Raw genomic sequence first — 19,534 nt, forward strand, 5'->3', positions numbered from 1 at the left:
TAGAAGGCAGGATTCCATTGAATTTTGGCCTATTTGTGTTTCGGTATCAGCACAGGTTTGAAGATGAGACTGTTAGTCATATGTCCTCTCCTTACCAACTGGCTAGGGTGTAAGAGCGTCACAGCTACACTGCAGATCCTGGTAATATGATGTTAGAGCTTTTGTTTTATCAGTGTAGTCTTATCCTCTTCAGCGCCTACCCCCTCCCTCAGATCTTTTTTCACTTTCAAGGTTTGAGGAAAATGACCACTTAAACAAGAACCAGAAAAATAATTAAATCTCTCTGGAAAAAGAAAAGCTAAGAAGGCTATGATACTGTACCCACCTAGTAACCAAGAGCTTGTTTGGAATCGTTTATATTCATTTCTGTAGCTTGCCAGGGATTTCAATCACTTTTCTGAAATCAGAGTGGGCTGATAAATCTGCAAATCCACACACAACTCAGAGAATACCCACTGCCAACATCAAATAGCAAAGATACTAATTTTTTAAGCCAAAAATCTGCACTAACACATGTAATTTCTTAATGTGCCTAAGTTAATTTCTATACCAATTCAATGAATGGAATCGACTGAACTTTCCAACTCCACTAATTATTAAAATCCATCTGCTTATTCTAATGCTAGTCACCAAGAGCTAGACTCCATCTTTCCAATAGAAATGAGCCCTCTGTATCACTAGGTCCAAATCCTAAAATTCAAAACAGGCATATCATTTTCTTAAGGCATACTTCCTACACATGCTATCAGGGCAAAAAGCTATAAATGTTCTCTTCCTAAAATGTGGATATCTATATGAAATTTTAAAAGAATATTTTGAGAAGCTGACTTACATGATCATTTTCCTAATAGAGCAATACAGTGACAGACCTTTCTCAAAGTCTGTTTTGGGACATGATCTTCATATTTCATTGGCTTAAGTGCTTCAACCAGAAAAAGATGAAGATAAAAATGATAAGGTCATCTATAGGTTATTAAATATTCCTGTTCTTAACCTAGGGCAAAATCACAGTACTTGAATAAAGCCAAAAACACAAGGAAAATGACTGTTCAAGCTTTCATACAAGCTATTCATACAAACATTTGGAAATCTCTGCTACTCCTTCAACTAACATATTCTTCCTTGGTAATCTTTAAAAAAAAAAAAAAGTCTGATATATGGAATGTTTGGTGAACCTTCCTATCAACACTGAGACTGGACACTAAAAGTACAGTCCAAACACATTGTGTTCAATCACCTTAAGAGCCATTTTTCTGTTTTGTTTTGTTTTTGCTGGGAGGTGGGCAACTGGGTTGGGGGGGGTGGGAAGAAAATTCTATTATAATGGGGCCAGGGGGATAACAAAGTGCAGTGTACAGGAAAGATTTGTTATTAAAATTGTGTATACTGTAAAAAGTGAATGTCTTTTTTTTTTTTTAAGCTTTTCCTTGGTAGGCAATCAATTTTGACATGTGAAACTTGAAAAACCATTTGTGACGGAGAAAACTTAAATGAACATTTGTTTTGTACCATATTCTCTACAATGCCAAATATGCCAGTTGAGTAAAGGGCAGTTAATCAACTCTCTTCATCGATAGAAAGGTTAAACTAAGCGAAGGACGGGGTGGTGGTGGTTGGGTGGGGACGGGGTTGGGGACAGCCCTTGCCAAAAAGCTACCATGCCAACAGCTAGCAGTTCTGCAATAAGAAGTTGCTCTGTCACAAGCCTTAGGGAGTGGACAAACAGCTATCCAGAGGGATCACAGGGCCTAAGGTTGGCTTCCTACCCTGCCCAAAAGTGTACTGCCACCACATCCTGAGGAGCTTCAAAAAGACTGCCTGTATCCAGCAAACAGCAACTTGGCCTTTACCTTGGCAGTTCTCTGGTGGGGACAGACACCAACAGCACCTTACACACCATTCCTGGGAGGGATGGCCATAGGTGCTGACCATGCTAAGATCTCTAGGATCCCCATATACCCTACCCCACTCTGAGACACCAGCTCAACAAATATGGATAGGGAAAAGGAAGGTAAGATTTTTAAGTAGTGGCCTTTGCTTGGAATAAACAACCCCAGGATAGGATGCTATGCCTGGGCAGCATGGTGGTGGTGTGGGGGTGGGGGGGTTGTGCAGAAAGTGCCCTGGTCTCAAGGAACTGACTGCCAGGAGCTGCCACATTTGACTGGATGTACTTGCTACTTCTCTAGGCCCAGAGCAATGCAGCAGGACTACACCGCAGGAAGAAACAAGGCCACCCCTTTCACCCAGGATTAAGGGGATCAGAGAGGCTAAGAGAGCCATCACACCAGGAATCTCAGCAGTAACAAGGGCAGAGACAGGAACCACAGCACAAAATTCTACTGTCAAACTCATCATGTATGCACTAGAAGGCAGAGGTGATGGTGGTTTCAAATCGCACAAAGAACCGAATTCCTATACTGTATGGAGTTAAAAGAGCTTATTAACCTAATTCTTGTACATTTAAATCTTGAAAATCCCATGTAAAGCTACATCTCATTTCTTTATCAGCTATTTTAATTAGTTTTGCCTGTATGCCACAGCATTCTCAGGTTCCCACTCAAATTTATAATAGATTTCTTCAAGGTCTGTTTCAAGTGAATTTTTTTTCCTTTCTTTAAATATATCTAACCAGCTGGGTACTCAAATCTCCCTTAGACAAAATGTACTACAAATCGTCTTTCACAAAGAGAGAAAGAGAGGTGAAAAATCATAGCTATTCCAAACATCGCTCCTTCTTAGCATGAGTTCCTCCTAACCAGCCAACGTTTTGGGAACACTCTTTAGGGACACATGTTGAGCCTCCCTTCCCCTAGCCACAGGGGACATTAAAGAGAAAGAAATTTCCAAAGGCAAGTGCAACGAAGCACCCTATCCTGCAAAGTCTGCAAACTGAACATACACCAACCCTTAACACATGGAGGCCCAAGAGCAAAGTCTACCACATGGCCTCCCACATGGGTCTCAGGACCTCCCACCAGAACCCCAACATGAAGACGCATCTGTGAACAATTAGTCTGAAGGCAGGGCCAATAACTCTACCACCACACTAAGACACAAGACACTCTTTCCTCACTTGAGAACCAGATTTTAAAACTGCAACCCCAGAGACAAACCCAAAGCAGTTTCACAACTTTCATCAAGACACTTGACCAAAAACTATGGTAGAGAGAGATAAAAATGTTTTAACTTCACTAACTGACTCTCCATTCAAAATTGTGTTCAGAGCACAAGAACTCCATGTTTAGGCTGTGGTCTTTGTACCAAAAAAATACACATGTGCACCTGCACATATTTACACACACATATATACACATACACATATGTGCATAATTTAAATATATACATGTAAAACCTATAAGTTGCTTCTTTTGAAAAATTAGAAACTATACAGCCACTGATAATTAGCCTACCTGCTTCATCACCATGAGAAGCAAAAAAGTTTCTCGAGACTAAAACATTTCCCATGGCCTAGCAGCCAAATATACAGAGAGCAGCTGCTCAGCACCTTACACCTTTGAAAACTATTTATCATTTCATATAACTTACTTCTATGAAGTCAAGGAAACAGAGCTTAGTACATTCACATGAACTAAATGGTTCATACATTTTTTAAAGATTTTATTTATTCATTTGAGAGAGAACCATACAGAGATAGAGAATGAGCAAGGAGGCAAGAGAGAGAGAAGCAGGCTCCCCAATGAGCCAGGAGCCCAACGAGGGGCTCGATCCCAGGACCCAGGATCATGACCTGAGTCCAAGGCAGATGTTTAACCATCTGAGCCTCCCAGGTGCCCCAAATGGTTCAAATATGGATATGAAAAGATCAGAAGCAAGGATTCTTAACCCTAAGGGTCCAGGATATGTTTCATAGAAAGCAAGAACCTCTTGAAATTACAATGCAAGTATTTTATGTATGTCTGAATATTTCACCAGATTCTAAAGGGTTGTGATAACTTATTAAAAAAAAACTTATTAAAAAGTTTATTATTAAGCTTGTAAATTTATTAAAACTTATTAAACTTTTTTTTTTTTGGAAGCCCTAGCAGAATAATGGGACAGTTATTTCTAGTATACACTAGTTTGACCTTGACCTTTCCCTGGTGGCTAAGGCAAAGAACAAAACCATGAGCTTTCATCTGATAAAAGCAGCACACTAGTTTACTTGGGGTAGAGACACCTAAGTGCAAAACCCTGTGAATTACTTATAAAACAGAGCCAGCTGCAGGATCAGTAAGAAAAAATGTCAGAGAGTATCTCCAAGGAGGTTATGAAGAACAGACAGACTTGTTCTTCATGTAAATCCTTGAAAAAGTTAGGAGTAAGAAGCCTACCCAAGCACATTGCATGCTTTGTTGTGCCCCCAAGGGTAAAGCCTATACAGTCAGCAAGACTGAATGTGCACCTACTTGGGAGAGCAGTTAATGTCTCCTCCTTATCACATCCCTGCAACCCAAACTACAGTGTTCCATCACCTAAGAGACACTTGGTGAATATCTGCTCCATTACGACATGAGGAGTACAACTTAAAATTTAAAAATCTTCTAACTACATCAGGAATGAAAAGAAGCACATTCCATGGATAATCTTTAGGGCTGATGATTACCCTAACTGCTCTCCTTGGGTAAGAATCTTAAAAATGGTAACTAATTTTCTAAGAAAGAATGCATTTAAAAAGATAAAGCATTCACTGGTCTGATGGCTGTCACAAATGTAACTGTCCCTCATTCTATAACTATCAGAAAAAACATTTAGATTTCAAAAGAAGTAAAGAACACAGTGATTAAGAGACCTATTCCACACTTGTGCCTGTGACCACGGACAAGTCCTTCAACCTCACTGTCCCTCGAGCTTCTCATCCCTAACATGGAATTAATAGTAGTAACAACCAAAGGGGAATCAAATTCATGTAAAGTACCGAGAACAGGCTAGAACGGCGTAAAGGTTCACTAAATGCTTGCTATTTTTTTAACTGCAGTATGTGGAGACCTAGATGCAACAGATCCATCAAGTAGAGAATGTAATCACATTAAAAACATGTTAGACCTCAGCATTATTTCAGGAACCTCTCTAGTTTCTGGTCTCCCTTCCCTCACTAAGCTAATGTATAGTATCCAAAATGAAGACTCATAGCAACAGCTTTTAATGAGCCAACAGACTGGATACACTTTCTGTGTCTAGTACCGATATAAAACTAACCACATTAGCTCACAGCCAAGTAATCTGCTGTATAAAATGTATTATACTATTATGTCTGACATTACTTTGGCTTTACAAATCAAGGCTAAATTTCAAAAGATAAAATCCCTAATTCCAAAATTCCTTCTGAGTAAGGCAGTCACTTAAAATCCAGTGATGTCTTTTTTCCTTGTTCAATAAAACTATATGTGACACATGTATTACCCATTATCATAAATAGATACTATTTTTCAAAAGAAAGAAGAAAATAATCTCGTTGGTATCTCAGTTTCTGGCAAGTTTCTTTTAGGACAAAATACACAGCTGAGGATTAAAGATCACGTTATGTTTATTTTTTTTGCTTAGAAGATAAATGCCTTCAAGTCTACCACATCTAATTTAGGAAGAAGCCCATCCAACTGTGGCAGATTTGGTTTGTAGGCAGATTTGCTAGAATCATTGATATGAAGGGAGGTATGAAAATTTAACACCACAAAGATAACTTATCAGTTCAGTGCATATAGGAGGGTTATGTTTCATGACTGCTGATGATCCTCCATATTACCAAAATGTTAAATATAAAGCTTGTTCAGAATTAACCTGTCTGAATGAATACACACATTCTTACGGCCCAAATTTTTTAAGGCAAGAACTTTATCTTAGTCATCCTAAGATCATGATCCAGTTTATCCAGCAAGGAAGAACACTTTATCTCCTCCTTCATCCACAACTTCTCTCCATTTTCCCACATCTCTTGACACTGGGCTTGCTTTTTGATACTCAGTTAATAGCACATTTACAAACTTTTCCCATACCCAATTATCCAAGGAAATTCCAAGGAAAAGCACCTTACTGAGCAGAAACCATTCAGCTGCAGTGTATTCAAAGCTGTGCACCAATCTTCCATAAAAAATAACCCTAATTTTTTTTTTTTTTGAGAGAGAGAGCGTGCGAGCACACACACATGAGGGAGTGGGAGGCAGAGAGGGAGAGAGAGAAAGAATATCAAGCAGACTCCATGCTGAGCATGGAGCCAAACGCAGGGCTCAATCTCATGACCCTGAGATCACAATCTGAGCCAAAACCAAGAGTCGGACACTTAACCAACTGTGCCACCGAGGCACCCCAGAAATTTTAAAGATACTCCTTGACTCCACAAAACTAAGTGCCTATCAGCTGCAAAATGATCCCCACAATTAGGGAGACAGTAATAGGAACAAAATCACTCACCAGAGTTGCCTTCTCAGTCTACCTTTCCCTTTGTAGAAGATTCAAGTATCAGATGTTCATTCATTTTGTTTTTACTTTCAAAAGACCAAAAACACAGTCATTTGAGAAAAGTACCCTTTTGCACTAACAATTAGCATACACTCTCTGGCCATACAAAATTCCCAACACCTTTCACATCTTTAATATGAATAGTTATTTTACTGGTTTTATTCAGGGATGGGGAACGTGCTTTGAGGCAAAGAGGACATGGGTACACAGGACATGGTTATGAAATTTGCAGAAATGTCGAATTCTTGGGGTAAGGATAGACCATAATCCTTACCTCCCTCATCTATGCTGTAAAATTTTATACCAGTTTTGTCAGGATTCCATAAAATTGGCCACAAAAACACTGATCTTTCATGTGTAAGTACTTTCTGAGTTTTTATTCCCCACAGGAAAAAAGACATGAGCATGAGACACTGATAATGCTAGGATTGCCACACGTGGCACATGCACTAACAGCTGTGTTCACGAGTGACCCTGACGTTGCTACTCCTCTCTCACCGACCTCCCTAACTTACCAGGAAGCTCACAAGCAAAAAAAAATAAAAAAATAAAAAAATAACAGCACTGGGAAAGAAAAGGAAAGAATCACCACTCTCAGCACACTCTTGTAGGCATCTAGAACACTGCCATATCACCACATCTTCCTCTTCTCTCCTGACAACCCCTTCAGGCCAACGTGTGCAAAACTGCTCTCCGACACCATCAACTTCCAACAACTAGAACCCATTTTATTATAGTGTTAAAACTGCCAGTCTAACATTTATCTCTTACTCTCCATGAAAACCTAACAGCAGGTGGTCAGGCATTCTCTCCCTTTGTGAAGCAGCATTTCTGAGGTGTCAGAAAAACATCACAGTGCATAAGTGGTATCACCCATTTCATGCTCACTTAAAATTAGAAGTGAGAGGAATTAGATAAAATGTGAAGAACTGAACAAACTATAGTTTATTTAAAGTCTAGCTAGTTGACATTCCCACCAAAGGCATCACCATAAATTACAAAAACTATTCAACAAACATATTTCCATTAAAAAAACACAAATCGACTAGCCTCCCAAACATATAAACAGTATTTTGAAAATCTTGCCTTTTAAATATTTTATGTCAATTTTTAAACACACACACACACACCCTCCCCCTCAGTTTAAATTGAAGGCAGGGTGGCCTGGGGATTAGATAAAACCCAAGAAAGGCTAGCTGCTTTATTTTGTTATTAACTAACATTTAAACTTAATTGAATTCCAAGCCTTTGTTACCAACTGGAATTGAAGGGGAGACAGAAGGGAAAGATTGAGATTCAGTTTTTGACATACTAAAATTGAAATGTTTATTAGCTATTCAAGTAGAGATGACAAGTCCAGGATAGAGATCTAGACTGGAAATACAAATTTTGAAGTCTTCATAGTAAACATGGGTATTTAAAGTCACAGAACTGAATGAGATTACCAGGGGGGATGAGTATAGATGGAGAAGAGACTCAGAGAAACACACCTTCCTCCTATGTCAATCTGTGGCATATTTAAACAATATCTTACCAAATGGCAGTCAACAAAAAATGACAAGTTTCAAGGGCAGCATCCCCTCAACATCAAAGTCACTTGAGCAAAGAATGTTCTATTGGAAAACAAGTGGGAATAAAGTCAGCCTGATTCAGGAAAATTACCTTAAGACATTACCTATCAAAGAAATTGTTGCTAATTAAAGGTCTGCACATACACGGTTTTAGAAGTGAGAATGATTACTACCATAACAAGTCCATCATTCATGGAACCTTGCATGGAACATACCTAGTAGATGCTAGATATGGCCCTGTCCTCAATGAGGTCAGTGCAATAAATTAAAGAACCAATCAAAGATCATGGGACAATCAGAAAAGCTGGTTTTAATTTGGGGCAAAGGTACACCTAGCTCTTGTACTTGAACTACAAGATAGTCAAATATTCACTAAAAAGATAACCATATTTTCTCTGATAGTGATTTGGATTATAAAGTATGTGTGCTGATCAAAACTCATCAAATAGTACACTTACAATCTGTACATTTGTGTACAAATTTTTCCATAAAAAAACTGAACTCCAGAGCATGCACGCTGCAGTGTTTAGAGGTAAAGTATACAAGTGTCTGCAAAATGATTTTAAAATACATCTAAACAATAAGATGGACACAGGGATAGATAAATATGTGATAAAGCATCTAACAAACTGTTAATCACAAAATCTAAGAAATGAGTGGGTGTGGGGGGTTGTTTGTACATATGTATGTCTATATATATGAATGAGTGATCGATCACTGTACAATTCTTCCAGCTTCTCTGTATGAAAATTTTCTTAATAAAATGTTTGGAGGAGGGGCGCCTGGGTGGCTCAGTGGGTTAGGCCTCTGTCTTCAGCTGGGGTCATGGTCTCGGGGTCCTGGGATCGAGCCCCGCATCGGGCTCTCTGCTCAGCAGGAAGCCTGCTTCCCCCCTCTCTCTGCCTGCCTCTCTGCCTACTGTGATCTCTCTCTGTCAAATAAATAAAATCTTAAAAAAAAATGCTGGGAGGAAAGGAAAATATAAACCTACAGTTGTAATTTATGGCATTGACAATCTACACAATATTCCTCTCAATTGAACCAACAGCATTACATGATGGTTAATAGCTTAGACTCTGGAGTCAGACTAGGTTCAAAGTATAGCACATCCACATGCTACCTGTGAGATCTTGAGCCAGTCACTTATGCCTTAATGGTACATAACTCATGCTCTGGAGAGTATATGGGAATATGTGCATAAAAGCTGTAACACTTCCTGGCACACAGTAATTGTTAAAGCATAAGCTGTATGATGATGATGATGACGGCGACTACTAAGTATTTTTAAATATTTCAACAAGTACTACTTCAACTTCCACTATGAGATAAAACAATATTCAATGAAGAGCTAAAAAAAGAAAATCAGCCAAAAAATGTGGACAGTGCTACTTAGATTACTGATATTCAGAGAACAGGGAGGGCAAAGAAGAATGTAGTAGAAAAGGAGCCATTAACTGTGCTGCAAGTACCAACAGGATTTTAATATAGCTGGGTGCAGGGGCAGCCAAAACAACCAATCTGACAGAATCTACCAGTAAGTGCAGCTAAAGTGAACCAAATGATAGGAAGACTCGGGAACCAGAAAGGGTGTATAGATTTAACACGGTCAGCAAGAGCAGCCATTCCAGATCTCTGGAAATGGCTAGGATATGATGATCAAAGCAGTGATTAAGAAAAATGTATTCTGGCAATCTTCCTTGTTTTGCTGAGAAAAACAAAACCCAGAACTTTAACAAGGCCTGCTAAGGAAGAAGGATAAGGGAAAGAGATTTATTTAAACGAAAGGCAAAAGGGTAAGAACCAACGGTCCGCTGAGAAAGAACAAATGGCTCTCTTAAAGAGCCTTGCTCAAGAGAAACAGGCAGGAAGTTATGGTATGAGGGGGAAAGGAGGTAAGACATTATGCATTCACCAAGATGCGCTAAATAAAAATAAATAAAAAGAGCCTCCAATATTACATCTTGAGGTTTCACCTATTAATCTCCAATCTAAAACTATTCTCTGAAAAGACAGTTCCTCCACATTTTTGATTTGCAGGTCCCCCCCCCCCCCCACCGACCCTGGCCAAGTGTCAATTAAGGGACTTCCTCTTATGAATTTGACACACAGAAAAAGGCAGGACCGGTTTCTACTTTGTCAAGTATGAAGCAAAGCTCTTGCTAGGACCCCATTCATTCTAGTAAAACCGACCCCTTTCCCACTCTTAGTTATATACTGTTAACATTTTTGCAAGATAAAAGTCTTAAACTTTTAGAACAATCATTTCTGACTCCCTAATGTGGTGCAAATACTAAACAGAAACACAGGAGCACAGTGTAGTGACAACCTGTTAATTTTACTCCCTCACATGCTACAAAAGAATCTTATTATAAGGTTTAATTTGTTACTTTCATAAATAAGAGGTTCATTAATGACTTCACTGTTAGAAATCTCAGTGGAACTGCTGTTTTTGTTAAAAACTTTATGGGGTATGACTGCCAATATGATCTTAATAAAAGCCCAAACCGTTATCTACCTCCCATCCTAATAACAGAAACTGAAGATGAAACATGACGTCTTAAGGGTTACACTTCACAATCAACACCTGAAACAAGTTTCGGTATTTCAGAATCCCTTCATTCCCTACCTGGATTTAACTCTAACATGTTTTTCATTCCCTCCCCATAATCAAATACTTTATTCTCCTTTAGAAATATTCTTTCAGAAATTGTAATTATGGAAGCTCTTCAGTATGTCTCAAATATGTACACTTCTTTTTTTCCTCCACATTTGATATTATAATCAAGACTAGCTAATAAATTCCTTCACTTGGGCAAACCATGAAAATTGTAAGATATGCAGACTTTTTCCAAGACTTAACAATTCTACATTAATTTTGATTTAACAAAAGTTGGGGAAAACTCAAATGGGGAGAACCTACCAGAAATCAACTCTTGTTGCTTTTGTTTCCAGCTCTTCCTTTTTACAAGAAAAGGGACATGCTGTTCTTTCTGCTAAGACAGTGACAGAGTGGAGACCCTGTCTCACCAACCAAACACTATATGAAGTATGAATGCTCCATACACCTTCAGGGAACTGTCCACAACTAAGAACCACTGGTAAAACAGCATTCTACGCTAAAAGGAAATTAAAACTCAACAACATACAAACTTTTAGGAAACAGGGAGAAAAAAATGTTTTATCCAGTATGTGTTGGATTTTTCTGTCATTGCTGTTATAAAGGCTTTATTGGTAAATCTGCAATTTCCTGCATCCACAATAATACTTATATACAGGAACTATACATGAGGGCTGGCTCGTTAGTCTCCTCGGTTAAAACATAAAGGTTAAAAAGATAGCAACAGGTTTGTTCTTTGTAGGGACCAGTTTTGGTCTTCACATTCAAAAATCCCAAAATCCCAGGCTCCAATGTCGGGAGCCTGGGTGGCACAGTTGGTTAAACAACTACCTTTGGCTCAGATCATGATGCTGGAGTCCCAGGACTGAGTCCCACATCAGGTTCCCTGTCTGGCAGGGAGTCTGCTTCTCCCTCTGACCCTCCCCACTCTCGTGTTCTTTCTCTCATTCTCTCTCAAATAAATAAAATCTTCTTTAAAAAATCCCAATGTATTTTCTCTATAAACTGAAATTATCTGTCAAGGGTTACAACTGGTACTTAAAACTCCATGGGAATAAGTGAAAATGCACTGCCAGTGCTGCAGAGAAATCCCAGTGTATATCCCACAGGGTAAGAAATCCCTTTCCATGCAGGATGACATTATTAAAAAGACATTACCTCTTTTAATGAATACCATCTATACACTATAAGGAACGATAAGAGGACATCACAATAAATCAGACCAAAAAACCAGGGGCACCTGGGTGGCTCAGTCAGTTAAGCGGCTGCCTTTGGCTCAGGTCGTGATCCCAGGGTCCTGGGATCAAGCCCTGCATCGAGCCCCCTGCTCAGTGGAGAGCCTGCTTCTCCCTCTCCCTCTGCCTGCCGCTCTGCCTACTTGTGCTCTCTCTCTCTGTCTGTCAAATAAACAAGTAAATCTTTAAATTAGACCAAAAAAAACCCCCAAAACTGGAAAAGTGTCCCCAAAAAGACTCCATGGGCATTTCTTCCCTAATAGAAGGATCTAGTGGGTTCAAATCAATTCTGCCCTTAAAATCCTTTACTGTTTTCACTGTACCCCAAAATGTCTGTATTTTACACTACTGCAGTTGGAGGAGTTTGTCAAACCATTCTTTCTTCCTCTTCTTCTCCCACTCAAGTTTCTCTCCAGTGATGCTTGGCAGCCCACTCATTCATCTTTTCATTGTCTTTCCTTACTTGGGAGCTCTCGAGCATATACACTTTTCACTTAAGTCTATGTAAAAAGAGAGTGTGTGTACAGGCACAAGTACATGTGTTCAGTTAGGGAAAAATGGAAGCAAAAAGACCCGCGATCAAGACAAAACAGCCTCTATTTATTTCACAGAGAAAGCCATTATTTAGCTCATTTCTTGTCAAAGATTTTCTTTTTTAACTTTGGCTCCTCCCTTTAAATTCAAGTCTTGTACCGGCCATTTTTACTTGATTAGAAAAAGAACCTCTCACTTGAATATGTGTAGCGTCACATTCAATGCTCGCATTCAGAAACTTGTATATCTATAAATAAACTGCAGATACCCACACAAATTTTGCAGATGCCAGTAAAAATAAAAACAAAATAAATATTCTTAAAACTATTTACAAGTATAAAAATCCTGCAGATGCGATGTCAATGAGAATTGTGAAAGGCAGGTTTATCATATTTTGCTAGAGAAGGAAAGGCTCTGAAAACCATCACTATAGCAGTTCCTTGACTGGTTGTCTTCCATCCATCCAAGTCAAATAAATTTTGATGCTCAACAATTAAAATGGCCCATGTGAAAGAATTTTTATAAAACCTAACAGCTCAAAGTCAGGCAATTAATTACTATCTTATATTCAACCATGAAATTTTTACAAAGGACTCTGTATTCACAATATGTCAATGTCAAACTCTCATTTGAAATGTGAAAATTCCTTCCTAGAACCACTGAGCTCAACACTCCTTTCTCCTTTTTCTGTACTATTTCTGCATGTGTTTCATACACACACACACACACACACACACACACACACAGCCACAACATATTCCTTCTGAATATTTTTATCCCATTCTTCTGTTTTAAGTTCCTTTTTTTTTTTTTTAAACTTATTTGAGACAGAGAGCTCGAGAAAGAGAGAGAGCACAGGGGAGGTGCAGAGGGAGAAAGAGAAGAAGGCTCCCCCCAGAGCAGGGAGCCCAATGCAGGGTTCAATACAGCCCCTATTTTTGTTCCATTCCTAAGCAAGAATTGGAAATACGCCTCTGTTGTAGAGTTATGGAATTAAGACTTCTTTCCTAAAGAGTAACCACTAATGGAGGTTAGACCACTAAGTCTGAAGCAGTAGCTATTACTGTAAGTTAATTCCTGATTTAATAAAACTGATCGAGCACAGGGGCACCTGGGTGGCTCAGTCAGTTAAGCATCTGCCTTTGGCTCAGGTCATTGATCTCTGGGTCCTGGAATCAAGCCTGACGTGGGGTACCCTGCTCACCAGGGAGTGTCTCCCCCTCCCCTGGGTGTGTGCTCTCTATCAAATAAATAACATCCAAAAAAACCCCAAAAAAAACAAAACAAAACACCTGATTGAGCACACAATTAGTAAATGTAGGAAATGTCCTATCATTTACCTACAAGCATTTCAAAGACCAAAAAGAAAAATAAAGACCTGCTAATGTTAAACTAAGTTTGGACCAATTCCGCAAATTTAAACTCAAGTAAATATTTGCTAGTGTAACTTAATACTTGACGAAGTCATATTTCAATTCACTAGAGGAAAAGATGGCCTATTTATTAAGTCCCAGGGCACCTGGGTGGCTCAGTCATTTAAGCGTCTGCCTTCAGCTTGGGTCATGATCTCAGGGTCCTGGGATCAGCCCCCATCGGGCTCCCTGCTCTGCAGGGAGCCTGTTTCTCCCTCTCCCTCTACTGCTTTCCCTACTTGTGCGCTCCCACTCGCTTGCTCTCTAATGAAAATCTTAAAGAAAAAAAAAGTCCCAATCCAAATGGAAGAAATATTAAATTAGAACACGTACCTCACAACAGGCAGATGAAAGATTTTGACATTATTTGTCCTGAGCCAATTTAGCTAATCTGGAACTACGTTTCCCAGAAGTCCCTTCCCTATACAGTTCCACATCAGACTGGATCACATCAGACAACCCTGCATGAGATTTGGAAGGCAGAAATGAAGCAGCAACCATCTTTCTTATGCTGGCAAGGTTGGTACAGGTACAAGGCACTAATGCAGGTCACACACACTGTAGCTTTGCTGGCTCATTTTGTTAGCATAGGGCAACAATCAAAACAACTCCTATAGGATTTTCTCCTTCAGCTTTGCTGACTTCTAGATCAGGTGCATATCTAAGTCTGTAATAAAGGAAGCCATCTTCTTCAGGAAATCTCTGTCATCAAAGTTGGAGGCACAGATGGAATAAGAGGCCAATATGAGTTCCAGACTGTTCCCATGAGGTCCAGCTCATGTTCCAGAGTGACCCGGTTTCACATGTACTACCTTTTCTAACAGACTGCATACTCTGCTCATCTCTGGCTCCAGCACCAGATACATAAGCAAAAGCCTCATACAAACTATTTAATCTGTTCCCATGATTGCATGTCAAATCACTAAACTCCTTATGTCTTTCATAGTTGCTCTACCTCTGTAAATGAACCCTAAGTGACACAAAGATGTGTGTGTAATCAATCCCAGGTGGGGAAGGAATCTGTACCCTACAAAAATCCCCTAGCCACAAAATAAGAGATAAACACATATAAATAAAAATAAAAACAGAACTCTGATATGGTGAAAAGGGGGAAAAAGAGGAAGAAAATCATATGCAATATCAAAGGGCAAAGGACAGACTTAGAAAAAACATGCAGTGCATATGGGTAGGTATTAGTTTAATATCCATAATATACAAACAAAGAGCTCCAGCAAAGAAAAAGACACGTAAGTCATTAGAAAAATGAGCAGATATGAATAGGCAACTCACAGGAGAATAAATTCAATGACCTACAAGGATATGAAAAAAATTATTTTAGAAGTGGTCAGGAAAATGTAAATTAAAATAATAATGAACTATGACTTCATACCCATAGGATCAGAAAAATTACAACACCTTCTATTAGAGGATGTAAAGAAAAGGCTATTTTCTTTCTTACATTAGTGGTAGACCTATAAACAGTTTAGGTTTTTTTAGAAAAGCCTAACTCTGCCAACATCTCTTCAGATGAAGATATACATGTACATTAAATCCAGCAATTTCACAGAAATAAAATAATCTATTCTTTCATTCTTCTATTCTCAAGAATCTATTTCATAGAAATAAAGCAGCAAACACAAGGCACTGTCACATTGTTCCTGATGCTTAAAAAAAATTAACAACAACAACAACAAATTAACCAAATGCTCTCAAGAGGGAAATTGTCAGATAATTTATGATATATCCATACCATGAAATACTAGTCAGCAATCAAAAGAATGAATCAGAGGTAAACTAGGAGATGTCAAAGGACTTCCATAAGGTACTACTGAACATTAAGATACCAGTTTGTAAGTAATGATCTCACTTTGAACAAGTAACTATGCAAAACAAAAAAAACAAAAAACTAACTAACACCTACATTGGGGTTAGGGGTGTGGAGACTGGAGGTCTGCTACATAAGTAAAGTAAAGTACAGAGATACTCTTACCTGACTGCTAACACTGGTTCTTTGGGGGAGAAAGATACGGGATGGGGGAGAAAGCTCAGTAAAAGGAAAAGCTTGTGTGTGTGTGTTTGCGTGTGTGTGTGACAGAGAGAGAGAGAGATTGTGTATAAATATTTTAAAAGGATTTTCTTTGCATTTATACATTTTTGTATCATGTAGTTCCACTGCTAAAAATGAAGCCTAATTTCTTATGATTACAGTATTCTGAAAGGCAGTATAGGCTTTAAGAGGAACTGTAAGTGAACTATAGTAGTAATCAGATTCACTGGATCTTGGAAAAGAAGGGACAACCATCTAAAAAGGTTGGAAAAAAGCAAAAAATGAAAGAAGAATGAAAGCAGCAGGAAAAAAGATACACAGTGAAGAACAGAGTAGAATCATTGTCTTGGAATGCCGCCCAAGGAAAAGGTGAAAGAAAGTACCTCCCTGAGCTGAGCTGAGCATGGAAGCAGGAAATGTTATGAGCTGAGGGGATTTGGCTACGGCCCACAACCTCACAGGCAAGGTGCAAATTCATGGCAATACAACGAGGCACTATTAAAACTACTGAAATATTACAAACCCTTATACACACACTTACATACACACACACACACACACACACACACACACACACACACACACACACACACAAATGCGCACACATACCATTACTTAAAAGGTTAAAGCCAGGCCCAGAAAAGGCCTTCAGAATCCTGCTCCAGCACTGGAGCACTACTGACTGGGTACCACCCATGTTCAACAAATGTGGAACATATACAGAGTACCTCCCCAGCTGAGAGGCGGAAATCATCCATCCCCACAATAACACGATCATAGTCCACCTTTACCCACAAGAAGCGAAGCATTACCTCCCACGAACAGCTGCCATGACCAAATGGACAACCTCTGGATGAAAAAAGACCAAGTGCCCCCGAAACTCTGGGGTCAGAGATCAGGTGTAACAGTGACCAGCAGGACAGGAAAAGAGGCTCAATGAGAAAGAAGCCCAATAAAGAAATAAAGGGATTATGGGCTCTCCTCTTCTGAGGAGAGCTCTAGACAGAATATTCTGCAGAGTCACCTTAAACCTAAACTTCCCAATCATGTTACCAATGGTTACATTACACTACATGTTTTCTACTGCCACTTTTTGTCTTTATTTATTTACTGAACAGTCTTCTTTCATTCTAGAGCACAGCATATCAATTCTTACCAACCATATAGCTTTAGGTAATATTCAATATCCCCTAAGAAGAGTGTAAAAAACTCTGTGTATGGCTAAAGTTAAAGGTCCAGTATTAGTAAAGAGAAACTACTATCAGTCAAACAAAAGATATTTATTAGATAGGGATATGTTCCGCTGTTCTGAATTTTTTGTAGCAGTAACAGGCAAATTTTAAATGTGTAGAGGTATCACCTTCTGAACTCCAAAACCATTACTCAAAGTTAGGAAAACAAATGAAGGTTTACTGGACAAAAGCCAGGGTCAGTAGTTAAAAACCAAAGGAACTGTCAGATACGCAAAACTGAGAGAGACTATAGTAAAATGACAAAACCTTCAAAGTTATTATAGTGAATGAAGACTACTTTCTTTTTTTTTAAATAAAGATTTTATTTATTTATGTGACAGAGAGAGAGCAAGAGAAGGAATACAAGCAGAGAGAGTGGGAGAGGAAGAAGCAGGCTCCCCCGGGGTGCCTGGGTGGCTCAGTGGGTTAAAGCCTCTGCTTTCAGCTCAGGTCATGATCCCAGGGTCCTGGGATTGAGCCTGCATCGAGCCTGAGCAGAGAGCCTGCTTCCCCCTCTCTCTGCCTGCCTCTCTGCTGCCAAATAAATAAATAAAATCTTTAAAAAAAAAAAAAGCAGGCTCCCCACCGAGCAGGGAGCCCAATGCGGGGTTTGATCCCAGGAAGCTGGGATCATGACCCAAGCAGAAGGCAGATGCGAACATGTTACTGAGCCACCCAGGCAACCCTGAAGACTACTTTCAAGGATCTGTGATGAGAAAAGGTAACGAATTATAAAGTGTAAAGAGAACTGACATTCTGGAATAAACATTTCAAAGAAGATAGTAAATACCTACTGCCTATACAGATAATAGGCTAAGATGTGCTATTATTAATAGTAATTATTCGTTAAATAAAAGTAACCTCAGCATTACACAGAACAGTCAGTAATAGAGCACATAGGCAAAAGCAACTCAATCTGACTGGGTTGAAAAGCAATTCAGACATGAAACAAAACACAATGAATACATCCCAGACATGTAAGGTTTATAGACTTCTCTCCAATAAGGTACTATGAGCTGATGCCACAGTAGAAAGAATGGGAACAGAGGGCTCCAAGTTTAAATATCCAAGAAAGAAGGAAAGCAAAGACAGAAATAGCTTACTTAGGAGTAAGGAAAAGAATATAGAAGGTTTTGTGGGGTTGGGGAGATACATGTGGAATGTAATTCAGTGGCCTTAAGAGTGAAGTATATAATACTTAGGGGGGAAAAAAGTAGGTATCAGCGAATTATCATAGTAAAGTCTGTTTTTATAATCAAATAATGTAACTCTCAATACAGACAGTGTGTATGTGTTTGTATGTTTGTGCTGCACTTTATTGCATCTACATCAAAGATTTCTGTAAGGAGATAAAAGAAACTGTAAGAAGAGAAAGTGGATGGAGAGATAACAGGAATGAAAAGGAGCTTCATCTATACTCACTAAACACTCTTTTCTACCCTTTCAATTTGAACCATGCACATACATTACCTGTCTTAAGAATTAAGGAAACAACTTTTTACTGGGTATAAAGAAATAATACAGCTGTAAAGATATCAGCTCAACAAGAGATCTAACTTTTTCAAAACTATGAGAGCCAGCAAATGAACCACTTTCCTATTACTTTTAGTTTCAGCATCATTTCTAAAGCAACTAACCATTAATCCAATGAGTAAGTTCACAAAAAACGTCTGAAGGCAACTGTTCGTATCTCGTAAGTGAAGAGCAATGGTGCCAACCAGCACACATGCCTCACTTCTGTCAGCCTGGTTTAAATACAAAGATTCTTCCTAATAAGATTCTTCTGTTCAACCATTTTAGAGTTCTAAAGAGAAAGATTAGAACATAAAGGAAAAGAAACTTCTGGACCACACACCACCTGTTCAAGTATCTTTTTATACTATAAGGCAAGGGTTAAAATTATTGTTTCTGGTTAATTATTTAACCAGCTCTATAATATGTAAATTCTCTTAAATGATGAGCTAGTGGGTTTACTAGTAAGACCAGAGAAAATCTTATTCATGACCACATTTTCCTTTAGGGCTAGAAAGATGGTTTAATAAACTACAGAGGAAATATAAACACAACTTATAGAAAATGAACAAGAAACTATATGAATAGTTATAGTATTCAAATAAAAAACCTATTTCAAAAGCAATCACCAAATAAATCCAAAATGAGTGGGAAAGAATAATGAAGAGGTTTTATACAGAGATGCCTATACAAAACTCAATGAAGAGAATGAACATTGATGATCAGGGCCCCGCTTCCCCATGCCAGATAACTCAGAATTAACTATAAAGAAGTATGTCAGGCCCAAGCAAAATATACTTTTTAATAGTACAGAGAACATATTATGAATCTGGGAATAAGGCCACCAACTTCAGACAAGACAGTTAAGACAAACGGAGAGCAATAAAATAACCTCTGCAACACAATCAGCAGGAACAC

General features: G+C 38.7%; 1 protein-coding gene across 2 annotated transcripts in view; it reads right to left on the reverse strand.

The window, feature by feature from the left end:
- The window catches only part of CTNNA1 (catenin alpha 1), a 183,379-nt gene that overhangs the window by 68,154 nt on the left and 95,691 nt on the right, over window positions 1-19,534 (reverse strand). The gene's annotated exons all lie outside the window — the stretch shown is intronic.

The sequence above is a fragment of the Martes martes genome (assembly GCF_963455335.1).
Source record: "Martes martes genome assembly, chromosome: 5".
NCBI classification, from domain to species: Eukaryota; Metazoa; Chordata; class Mammalia; order Carnivora; family Mustelidae; genus Martes; species Martes martes.